The 12451-nt window shown below is 43.6% G+C and overlaps 1 protein-coding gene across 3 annotated transcripts in view; it reads left to right on the top strand.

The window, feature by feature from the left end:
- Positions 1-920: 920 nt before the first annotated feature.
- Positions 921-12451, top strand: part of LOC109893400 (inactive rhomboid protein 1) — a 44062-nt gene continuing 32531 nt past the window's right edge. Inside the window, exon 1 of one of the 3 annotated variants that reach the window (XM_031827412.1) lies at positions 921-1258. The gene's annotated coding sequence lies outside the window, so the exon portion shown is untranslated. The remainder of the gene's footprint in view (positions 1259-12451) is intronic. The other 2 variants (XM_031827410.1, XM_031827411.1) reach the window with 2 other exon arrangements.

Raw genomic sequence — 12451 nt, 5'->3', positions numbered from 1 at the left:
TGTCTTAGCTATCAAATGTCTGCAGTGGAGTTAATTTCTTCTATCTTCATTTCAACTGACTGTGATGGGAACCTATCTCACAGCAGACACCCTGCTCATATACCCATCAATGCCTAACTAAAACTCAAGTGATAGAATATTTTAGAACCTTACACAGTACACAGTGCAGATGTTATTCTATACAATTATCTTGGGAATTCATGAGGCTACAGTAGTTTATTATAGGACAGGTTGCCTAAAATAGTCATTTAAGTATCTATTTTTAGAGGTGTCTCGCCACTTGTCCATGGAATTCAACAAACACAGACAGGATGGGGTTTGAGTTACGTCAGCTTCTATGTTCAGTTATCTAAAAGGATGTGATGTGAAATAATATCACAGGACTGCTCTCACAACAGCGACCCTTGAGACACGGGACCATGCATGTCTATGCAGAGTCATTCTGTCCACATCTGTTATTCATTAACATGTTAGGACCATTGTTTTCCCCCAGTTTGATTCAGGCTTGAAACATGTGTTACAAATAAAGATGTTATGACTGGGATATAAAGAACAGATATTGAACAGATCTGTTGAAATGACCATGCCCTTACTTTAACAACAACATCAGTAGCCTACAAATATATGAAGAGGGGTGTAATAACATAGTAGGCTAATAACCTTCAATTACAGACACATGATCAACTATTTATTGATCACGGCTGGTCAGGTATGTCCTATGATGTCATGTCATATGATTTCCCTGGATAGGCCAATGTCTGGGAAGTGCCAAATGAGAGCATACATTATTTGTTATGATCCTGTCTCTTTAATATTTTTTAAACCTGATCTCTTCTTGTTTAGTCACACCCGTCAGCCGGTTAGCGCCGAGCGCGGCAGTGGCTGCCCATGTAAACCGATTGGCTGGTGGGTTTGACAGTCTTGTCCGATGCACAAGGGCGGGGTTCTCGGTCGGTGGAACTGAATTACCGGCCGAAGAAAACTTACCCTTGTTGAGCCTTGAGGTGTGGGAATGCGCTGGACACTGCCTGTGAAAATAGGAGCCCAATAGACATATCTGAGAATGTCTTAACGTTTTGTGGCTAGTTCCAGGATATAGAATTGGACTCTTGTTTGACTCGAAATAAATAATTATTTTTCCTTCTCAGAATGAAGTGACACCACATCACATTTCAGTAACTGGGATCTGTGATCTGAAATCTTTACAACCAGATTTTTTTCTCTACACCGGAAAACATAGGATTTGATTTTGATAAGGGTAAGTTTATTTTTATACTACATGAATAGGCTGGGTTTAGAGTGCTAGGCTATATAGGATTGAAAACATCAGAAATAGAATGTTAAGAAGACGATCCTGAATAAACGATCTGTCCCTCTGTCTCGTGTGCGCACAGTTGTATGTTCGATAGCCTACACCGGGATCGATAGCCTACTCACACGAGCCAAATGGAATGTATCGAACGAATTGTACTATTTGATATTGGAATCTGTTTTGAATTTCCTGGTTCACATGCATTTGTGCTGTAGGTTGCAAAGATCTACGTCTATCGCTATACAATATTAGACCTTTCTTTCGTTTTGCATATTTGTGATTGTGAATGACAGCTTGTCATCAGTGCTTCTATTCTATAAATGTTTGTCATTTCCGCGTGCGTCTGTAGGCTTTACGACAGCCCGGCATGTTCATTTGTAGCATAGTAGCACGCCCGGTCTGTAAAGGAGCACATAGCAAGGTATTACTACATAATATGACTGCTATTACGCAGGCTTACACCTGAGGTATTTTGTCAGGTGATGAATGTAACAGATCTCCTCTGATAATGTTTCTCCTGGAATAAGTGGGTTCAGGTGTTTTCTAAGCAAAATCATTGGAATACAATTATTATGGCTGTACTCTTTCACCTTGTACTTCAACGATTGTTCATGTCGACCATTATCAATATTACGTTATGAACTATTGATAGTAATTATTAGGTAATTGATTGCTTGTTAACATTTTCATACATGTCATGAATGCAATGCCACTGTTTAGACTCCACTGTGCTACCTGATCAATGGACACTGCACTATAGCCCCCTGTCTGCAACAGGAATGAGAGATGTATTCAAATGTGTTGAGTTATTTTGTCAAAGTGAGAGGAGCAGCAGGCCAGGCAGGCAGCACATGGCCTGCTGAAACATGATAGCATCCAGAGGATCATCATGAGGGCTGATGTCATGACACAGATGCACCGTGATGTGTGGTAGTGACGGGTCAGGTTCATCCTCACTTACTGTTCCAACTGGAATGGAGGTACAGGGAATGTTTCTCTGAGGAAGAGACTGGGTGTGGGGGGGGGGGGGGGGGGGTTGTCTGTGTGTGTACAGTGTGAGGCATGTGTGGAAGAAGGTGCGTGGCATTTGTGTGCCGTACAATCGAGAGAGCGTATTCCTTGAAAAAACCTAGGGGTTCAGGAGCTGGCATTGAATGGAGCAGGTGGGAATGGGCTAGCCAGGCCTGTGTTGGTTGGTTGGTATGTGGGTGTAGCAGGGAGCTGCTGAGAGGACACACTGGACTGTAGTCATGCCCACATGAGTCATGGTGCAGTATCTGTCTATCTATCAGTCAGTCTTGCTAAGTGTGCAACACTCACTCACTCTCTCTCCATGTGGTGTTGTTTTCACTTGGGTTACTGGGTTGAACCGGTCTCACCCTCAGGAGTCCTGTTCTGAACCCACCAGACTGTGCCAGACTTGTTTTGGTATTTTTCTTTTCATATTTAGGGGCAAGGACACTAGCATGGTAGCATGCATGCATCTCTATTATATTTAAGGCCTTCTAAGGCAGCCATGAGGTTGTGTTCTGTGTAGGTGTTTGTTCTAATCACCTCATGATGACTGATTGAAAAGCTGACCCGTCTTAGAGATGTGGATGTGTCATGGCAGGCCCTCTGCTGCTCCGTCCAGTCAATGAGATGATGCAGCCCCTTAAGCAATTGCATATTTCCTGGAAGGATCTTCTTGTTTAACTGGGTCTCAGAGCATTTCGTATGACTCTGTACGTTACCCAAGACACTCTATTTAGTATGATATGTTACCCTTCGTATGGTATGTATTCATTTGTGTATGTCCATCATCGATTTTGTACAATATTTTACGAATTTGCAAAACGTACAATATGTTACAAATTTGTTACCAACACGCAACCTTTGGGCCCACCTACCCACCGCCGACAAACCACCCTCTTTTCGTAACTTCTATCTTATGTAATCATACAAAAACATAACATATCATACGTTTACTATGTTACATCTAGTCTAAAGACCAGCCTGTCTTGTTATGAAACTACATTGTTCTCTCCCATGGCCTTCAGGTATTTACCCTAGTCTCTGAACAGTTCACTCTCTCTCTCTCCCCCTCTCTCTGTCTCTCTCTCTGTCTCTGTCTCTCTGTCTCTGTCTCTCTCTCTGTCTCTCTCTCTCTCCCCCTCCCTCTGTCTCTCTCTCTCTGTCTCTCTCTCTTGTTCTCTTTTTGTGTGTGTGTGCACGTGTGTGTGCGTGCCTGTGTGCTGAGCACATGCTTCTCTAAATCACCCCAGGCTGCCTGCTGCGGCTTCAAAAGGCCTTGCTACGTCATGTGAGACCCAGAGATTATAATCATGTAGTAATGACTATGGCGTGAAATGCCATAGGATTGATGCAATAGCTGATTATTATTGCTCTCTTATTAGTAATTATAGTGTTAGTATTAATCAAAGTAATTATTGAAGAGAAGACATTTTCATAAACAGATCGAAAGATTCGAAAAGGCTTGGGTTTAATTGTAGCATTAGTGTGGGCTAAATCCTAACACGGAACTCTTTTAAATTTTTTAACATTTTACCCCTTTTTCTCCCCAATTTCGTGGTATACAATTGTTTTTAGTAGCTACTATCTTGTCTCATCGCTACAACTCCCGTACGGGCTCGGGAGAGACGAAGGTTGAAAGTCATGCGTCCTCCGATACACAACCCAACCAAGCCGCACTGCTTCTTAACACATCCAACCCGGAAGCCAGCCGCACCAATGTGTCAGAGGAAACACTGTGTACCTGGCAACTTTGGTTAGCCCGCCACAGGAGTCGCTGGTGCGCGATGAGACAAGGACATCCCTACCGGCCAAGCCCTCCCTAACCCGGACGACGCTAGGCCAATTGTGCGTCGCCCCACGGACCTCCCGGTCGCGACCGGTTACGACAGAGCCTGGGCGCGAACCCAGATGGCGCTGCAGTACAGCACCCTTAACCACTGCGCCACCCGGGAGGCCCTAACACGGAACTCTCAACGTGACTCACACACCCAACAATCTGAGTTATGTTTGTGTATCCACATCTCAAATGAGGATTCCTCAGTTTGTGGAAGCATGCTTGTAGTTGTAAAATATAAGGCAAAGCAACGGTATCTCTTGTCTTGCAGTTAAACATGTCTACCAACTTGGTCAGCAGCTTTCGTAACAATAAGCTGGGTGTTCCAAGCAGATCAGTTAAGAGTGTTCCCACCACGGCAGACAGATAGATGGTGCTTTACAAGCATGGCAGGTATAGTTTCACTGAAGAATAATGGTGAGAGAAGAACAATTTACTGCCTATGCGCTCTCTTTGATCTGGGCCCCATTGATGCTTGCTCAACCACTACCGTCAATAACTTTGATGTGCTTGTAGTCGGTCTGGAGTTTGTGTCAGATTGTGTCAAGGCTTCAGGAATGGTTGATAAGCAAAAACAGACCACTCTTTTCAGACGTAGGAAAAATGATTTGTCACGTCAATCTGCCAATCTATGAACCGTGGTGATTACGCTTTATGTGGAATACTTGTGAACAGGAAGATGTTTTCCTCATGCTGTCAGACACTGAACGCCTTTCTATACATGCAAGCGAAAACACAAACCTTCACATCAGTTCCCAACAGTCACAAGGAAAAAGCCTCATCAAAACCAATCCCCCACCATTTTGTGTTGTGTGAGGAGTTGGCGTGGTCATGGAGGCTACTTGTTTGTATTCACAATCGTCCTCCCTCGGGTGTCTTGAGTTTGCCCGTGTATGAATAAATGGAACATTGCTTTGGTCTGTGAGTTTCCTGCCAGTGTTCAGGCCTTGATTATGTGAGTCCCAGGAAAGCAGCTGTGAAGCAGCTAACTGTAACCCTCCCATTACATCTTGGAGGTGGCACGTAGGGCCTGTGTTGCAGAGGCTAGACCCGGCCGACAGACAGGACTACAAACTCAGTCAGATATGATGTAATGCTGTAATGCTATTTCAGGTCTACCTCTGGTCTCCAAGGCTCTGTCTGCCAGCAAGCCATTCTGCCTGCTCCTCTCTCTCTCTTAGTCCCCATGTTACCACCTCATCTATCAAAACTCAGCCATGGCCTATGTTGGGATCCACAGTCAGGAATCCCAAGAAACTCAAATACCCATGTTTCCTGTTATGACTACAGGGCAGAATGTGAACTTCCTTTAACTGAATGTAGGGATTAATATAGATTGTTTTATGTTATTATTTGTTTAAAGCTGATTTTAGGTAGGGCTTAGTCTGATGAGATGATATTTAGGGCATGATCCTTGCTGCTGGGGGTTTTTATGGATTCCATTGGTTGTTGTTCTCAATGGGGTGGCGTCTGGTCTGAGACTGGTTTACCCGGAGGCACTCGTCATTCTCAGGACTATGAGAATGTTGTGGGTGCTCCCACCAAGCAGACCAGAGCTCCAAGGAGGAGGAACTGCTCTGTGTATTTTCATCTTGGGTGTTTTTCTTTTTCACAGATAAAAAACAGGGGTCCATAGGAACGTATTGTTCCATAGTTGTTGGCATGTGGATAGTGCAGATCCTGACCTGTGTAATATCTCATAACACAGAGTTTACACAACAAGTCAGAATCTCTAGTCCAATTCAGATCCTGACCTGTGTAGTATCTCATAACACAGAGTTTACACAACAAGTCAGAATCTCTAGTCCAATTCAGATCCTGACCTGTGTAGTATCTCATAACACAGAGTTTACACAACAAGTCAGAATCTCTAGTCCAATTCAGATCCTGACCTGTGTAGTATCTCATAACACAGAGTTTACACAACAAGTCAGAATCTCTAGTCCAATTCAGATCCTGACCTGTGTAGTATCTCATAACACAGAGTTTACACAACAAGTCAGAATCTCTAGTCCAATTCAGATCCTGACCTGTGTAGTATCTTATAACACAGAGTTTACACAACAAGTCAGAATCTCTAGTCCAATTCAGATCCTGCCACTCAAAACAGATGAAATATAGGCTTCATTTTTTTTATGGTTGTCAAGTAGACAGTTTGTGGAACTATTGTCAGTCTTGTTCTTTTTTGACAGGAATCTTGAGTGCAGGACTAAAAATAACATATACCACATTCAGCACTTTTCCTCAACCTTTTTGCTAGGAAGTGAGCGTTCTCATGTGCACCAACAAAGTCCATTCCATTATTGCAAAATCCCCAAGAGAAATCTTTGTTCCTCAGTTCGAGCCCATTAGCACAGGTCTCTACTGTCAGACTGTCCATAGTGTTGGCTTACTACACACACTATCTCTTTAAAAGACTGAATGGCCAGACAGACACAAGGATTGGAGAGGGACAATTATAGTTACTATCCCAGGACTGTTACAGTTGAGAGCACATTTTTTAAATAGGGCGGCCTGCTATCTTTGGCCCAGCAAGCCTTCAGCCCCTAGTGTAGGGATCATCAACTAGGTTCAGTCACGGGACAATTTTTTTCTTGAGTGGATGGTCAGGGGGCCGTAACATAATTACAAATCATTTGTAGACTGCAAATTGACCGGAAGAAGCCCAAACAAAAGTGATACAAAGACAATGAGTGTCACTATTGTGAACAAGTTGAGTGAGAAAGTTCCAGACGCAGAAATATCATACCCCTAAGACATGCTAACCTCTCACCATTACAATAATATGGGAGGTTAGTATTTTTGTAGGGGTATGATATTTGTGCATCTGTAACTTTCTCACTCATCATTATTCACAATACATTCAGGACTATCCGTAATCATGGTAGATACAACATTAATGTAGAAGTGTTTAGAAACATATTCTATTCTTATTTACAATAAAAGTGACTACAAAATGACACAATCCATTATTTACCATTCATTTCTATTGGACGCAAAATAATCTGAAACACAACCAAAACTAACTGCAAATGCATCGAGCAAGTTTTTAGAGTCACAAGCTTGATGTAGTCATTGCATGCTAGGAATATGGGAGCAAATACTAAACTTTTGACTACTTTAATACACATATAAGTGAATTTGTCCCGATACTTTTGGTCTCCTAAAATGGGAGGACTGTGTACAAAAAGTGCTATTATAATTGTTTACCTGATATGGATAAAAAATACCCTCAAATTAAAGCTGACAGTCTGCACTTGAACCTTATAGTCATTGTATCATTTCAAATCCAAAGTGCTGGAGTACAGATTCAAAGAAGGAAAAATGCTTCACTGTCCCAATAATTTCAGAGGGACTGTAATTACTCTCTACTGTACGTGAGACTACTTTGGAACAGATTTCCATAATGAAGATCACTTGGACCTGATTTGCTGGTGTTTTTACAGTATTTTATGTCCAACAGCAAAAACTACATTTTTGCTTAGTAAACTTGGGGGGGGGTCAAATAAAATCACACAAGGTCCAAATTCGGCCCATGGGCCGCCAGTTGGGAAACCCTGCCCTAGGGACTGCGGATCCTCATGGTGTATCACAGCGGTAAACTCATGTAGACTGTTCCCCTGAATGGAAGAGCACACAGAGTCATACACAGTAATATCTGGACAGTCTCCATCATCAGTCCCCAACACCACCTCCATCACATACCTTGGGCGCAACTCACTCTGTAATGGAGTTTCCGAGAAACAAGGGTGTGCTTTTGGAACAGCTCTGTGACTTGGCCTTGCCTGGTCCTCTGGGAGGAGGTGGATCCAGGAATGACTAATGATAACTGACAGGGAGACAACTTGGAAAGGTTCTGCAGTTGAACTGTTCGGTTGTGTTTTAAGATCTTTGTGTCACAATGACTGAAATTGCTGATGACGTCATCCTATAATTCTGTTTGTCCTTTCCGTTAGTTTGCTCTCCTGTTCTTGTCTGCTGCCTGTGCTACACTTCAGAACCATGCCAACTCTTCCATCGATTGGCCAGTTGTCAGTGGTTGTGCTTGGCATTGCCTTGTGCCAGGAAGATGATGTAAAGCCTACCAGTGGTGCCAGTGTTGCCACCCAGTTGATCACATCACTCACTGCAATAATGAAGCCGTCTTCTGGATTCTTCTGGTTGGGAGCACAGTGGTGAAGGACATTTGCATGTAGAACAGCGATTCAACAGAAAAATAAATCAATGAATAGAGTCTGTCAGGTTCTTCAGTCTGGGGACGTAGCCCGGATACAGTGAGTCAAGTTGGTTCTGCTGCTGTAGAGGTTGACTAATGCACACTCATCACCACCACTCTATATGGTCTCTCGTAATCACTCAGTCATAACATAACCTGTTACCTGACTGATGAGGGTTTATTTGGATTATCTCACAATGACGAGCACACCCGGGAAGCTGAGATATGTGTCATCCCTTGTCCCCCCTTCTTTCCCCTGTCAAAACATTGAGCTCATCTCTGTGGAGGAGTCTGTGTTTTCCTCAGCCCAATCTACAGGGTGAGGACCGAGGAGACCTACCCCAGCCTACTGTATCTCCCATAGGGTCTGCCCCAGCCCTAGAGCCAGCTTTCCTGTGCCTGTGTTTGGGAGTTTCCATGACTCTCTGTGCAGTACAGCTGGCTGCAGCAGGCCCGTCCTCCCCCTGCTCTCTCTCCCCGACCCCTCAGACCTGACCCCTGGCTGGCCTCCCTTCTGATGATCCCCCAGGGCCAGCTTCACTTCCTCAGAGATGACTTAATGATAGAGAATCCTTTGGCACCTTGTTAGATTAGGGAATAACATGTAAAGACACAGGTGAGGGACTTGTCTGAAACAGGTCAATCAAAGGTTGTGTGTGTGTGGGAGTGGGGAAGATTCCAGGGCATGGGAGAGCTGAGAGAATGGCCAAATGTAGCTACATTTTTTAAATCACTAAAACAGAGATGATTAACTTAGATTTTTCTCCTCTTCATCTAATACGGTGCACATATTAAATACTGAGTGATATGAAATACAGACATAGCGTCTAAACCGCATCAACATTGTCATTGTAATGTTTGTATCTTATTTTCACGGTTTGTTGACAGTGCTCAGGAGACTATGATAGAGTGTATCAAGCACAAAAATACTCACTTGTGCTATATATCTCTATTTATACAAAGTTACACAGGACCACAATAATGTTCCTTATTTTAGTAGAGGCTTTAATAAGAAACCCTCATGAACTCCGGGCCTAGAGGTTTACTCTATAAGGGTCGGAAGTTCAGAGAAAGAGATCATATCAGCATAGCATCAGTATAGTTGAGTGCTGCTTTTTTTCACACACCGCAACTAGTTTGGGCAGAGTGTACATGTTGAATGTGGGAATGTGGGGACTTGTAAACAGGCAGTCTGGGTGGCTGGCTGGCTGCCTGGCTGGCTGCCTGGCTGTGGGAATCAGTGCACATGTTCAAGGTGGAAGTGGAGCACCTGTCTTACTACACCACATGGCAACAGCGATACACCTCGAAGACTCAACCACAGGAAGAACATCACTTCCTCTTTCTACCTTTGGATTTGACTTTATTGCTGAGTCTCACCTGTTCCGCTTTTATCCTCTTATCTCCCTGGATATCTGCGATGTATTACAGATGAAAGGGATTTAAACGGTGGAGGGATATGAAAATCACCCTGTTGTGTCTGGGACAGACAGAGAGACATAACACCAGAGGGATATATATATATATATACACTACCGGTCACAAGTTTTAGAACACCTACTCATTCAAGGGTTTTTCTTTATTTTTTACTATTTTCTACATTGTAGAATAATAGTGAAGATATCAAAACTATGAATTCACACATATGGAATCATGTAGTAACCCAAAAAGTGTTAAGCAAATCAAAATATATTTTATATTTGAGATTCTTCAAATAGCCACCCTTTGCCTTGATGACAGCTTTGCACACTCTTGGCATTCTCTCAACCAGCTTCATGAGATAGACACCTGGAATGCATTTCAATTAACAGGTGTGCCTTCTTAAAAGTTAATTTTGTGGAAATTCTTAATTAATTCTTAAGATCCATAGTACACATCCTCAACAGCTAATGTGTAAGTGACTGTATATGTGTTGATTAGATTGAGACCTTAGATTGTTGCCTCCATTGCTGAATTGCCTTGTTGCTATATGGAGGCAGGTACAACACAGCAGCAATGGTGCTGTCGTAGTCTATGGTTCATCTATGGCCCCTGCTGTGATGTGGGTTACAGCTGAAAGATGGCACGTGTCACATGCTCTGGGACATTCCATCCCCTGTCACTTGGCTTTAAGACCACCATCCCATGCCCTGCCTGTCCTCTGTTCAAGCACTAACAGTGAGTGCTCTGCCCCGATCACTAGCTGTAACATCCCAGAGGAAGCCCCCAGTCTTAATATTACGACTGGTCATAGCAGGGATTAGGCCTCAGACCCTGTTTGTTGTGATGCTGGTCAGGAAATCAATTCCTTCGATCTGCTTGTGTGTATTCTGTGTGTTATTTCTCATTTCACCAGAAACCGCCCGTCTACTAAACCAGTTGAGGTCACTTCCATCCATGCAAGAATGTTCTTGGTTTAGGGAAGTGATACCGTGAAGAGTTCTGTATTCTTCAATACATATTTGACTCACTCCAAACCCAAAACGAATGAAAGATATAGAGAATTCTTAATTAACCATAAAGGTCAAGCAAATCTGTATGAAGGGATTTAAAGAGGCTTTGAATCATATTACAATCGCTGTAGAATTCCCTTCGGAAAAAAACAAATTACCAAGTAGTGAACATTTTTATATAATATATGAAATAACGTTTTAGTAGTAAATGAATAAATGAATGAATCCATGGATTATGAATGTCATTAAATTAACCTTTCAGTATATGCCTATGTTTTTAGTACATAATGGTGAAGCTCATTTTCTCTGGCGGTTTGTCAGACCTGGGTTCAAATAGTATTCAAAGACTAAACCTGAGTTTAGTAAACAAATACTGTTTGAACCCAGGTCTGATAGTGTGTCAGTTAATCCCTCACCCCAGCAGACAGACAGAGGGTGGGTGTTCCTGCCAGTCCCTCCCTGGCCAGTTTATCAGGAGGTTTGACCTCATTGGCTTTGATTGGAGATCAGAGGGCTGATTTGGACAGGCCAAATGCCCATTCTCTCCCCTGGCTAAATCCGTGTGTAGTCTGGCTAATTCCTTTGTCCCAGAGCAACAGGCCACGCTTCGTCTGCTCTCCTCAATAGAGACAACAGCTTAGATTTCACACTGAATGGAGATGCCAGAGGGGGCTGACTGGACAGGACAGAGGGAGGAGGGAGGGGTGGCTATTGTTCTCTACTGTGGTTTTTGGAGGGGAGGGATGCCTCATGGCCGGTGATGGGATGAAATTGATTAGTCTGTGTGTTGTGGCTGTGCGCAGTGGACGTTGTGGAGAAGCCTCCCAGAGAGCAGTGTGTTTTCTGCTTTCCCATTCGGAGGTCTCTTCAGCTCCTCCTCTCCTCCCCACTTCCTACCAGCACATCTTAAATAAGCAGTCATCTGACCTCTCCATGCTGGTGGTCTTTTAGGGAGGATGTGAGGTCACACAGTTGATGGCGTCTCTTTGTGAAGTATTTTTACTCGTGTTGATTGGCCAGAGCGTGGAATTAAACCTAGGAGTGCCCACAGTGAGTAATATGGTGGTGACAGGCCATATCACCTCCAGAATACACCGTCTGAAGGACTTCATAACAAGATACGCTGTCCGATACAGGAATCTGTCCACATTTACGCCCTCCTAACCATGATGGGGTTAACGAACTCCACGCACACAGAAAGTCATTAGCTAAACACAGAACTTGCTGACACCCCAGTTTTGATCGATAAAGGAATGAATCCTTCAGTCAGCCTGGTTGTCCCCTTCCTTCCCTCACGTTGAGGAGGAATTTTGGATCAGTCTCCACAACAATGACCCTCCTTCAGCCCCATTCGCATCATCAACCTGATGCCCAGCACACAATGCAGCCTTTTGTAGGCGGGAGCGATTCAGGCTGATATCATGCTGGAAACTATTTAGATGGGGATCACATGTGGTCATGCTGCTGCTGAGTCCCCTCTTAGCTCACTTGGCGAACAGGAAGGGCAGCTTCTGACTGCTTTCTACAGACAATAAGGCGCTTGTTTAGCTAGTTTGGGGATGCATCTGGGAGCCTCTCTACAGGGGGTAGTAGTGGAGGAGAGACATTCTGCTTTGAGTTTGTTTTCCTTTGTTTTGTTAAAG

This window comes from Oncorhynchus kisutch, linkage group LG6 (genome assembly GCF_002021735.2).
Source record: "Oncorhynchus kisutch isolate 150728-3 linkage group LG6, Okis_V2, whole genome shotgun sequence".
Classification (NCBI taxonomy): Eukaryota; Metazoa; Chordata; class Actinopteri; order Salmoniformes; family Salmonidae; genus Oncorhynchus; species Oncorhynchus kisutch.
Note: the sequence above shows the minus strand (reverse complement) of the source record. Positions and strands in the feature narration are given on the sequence as shown.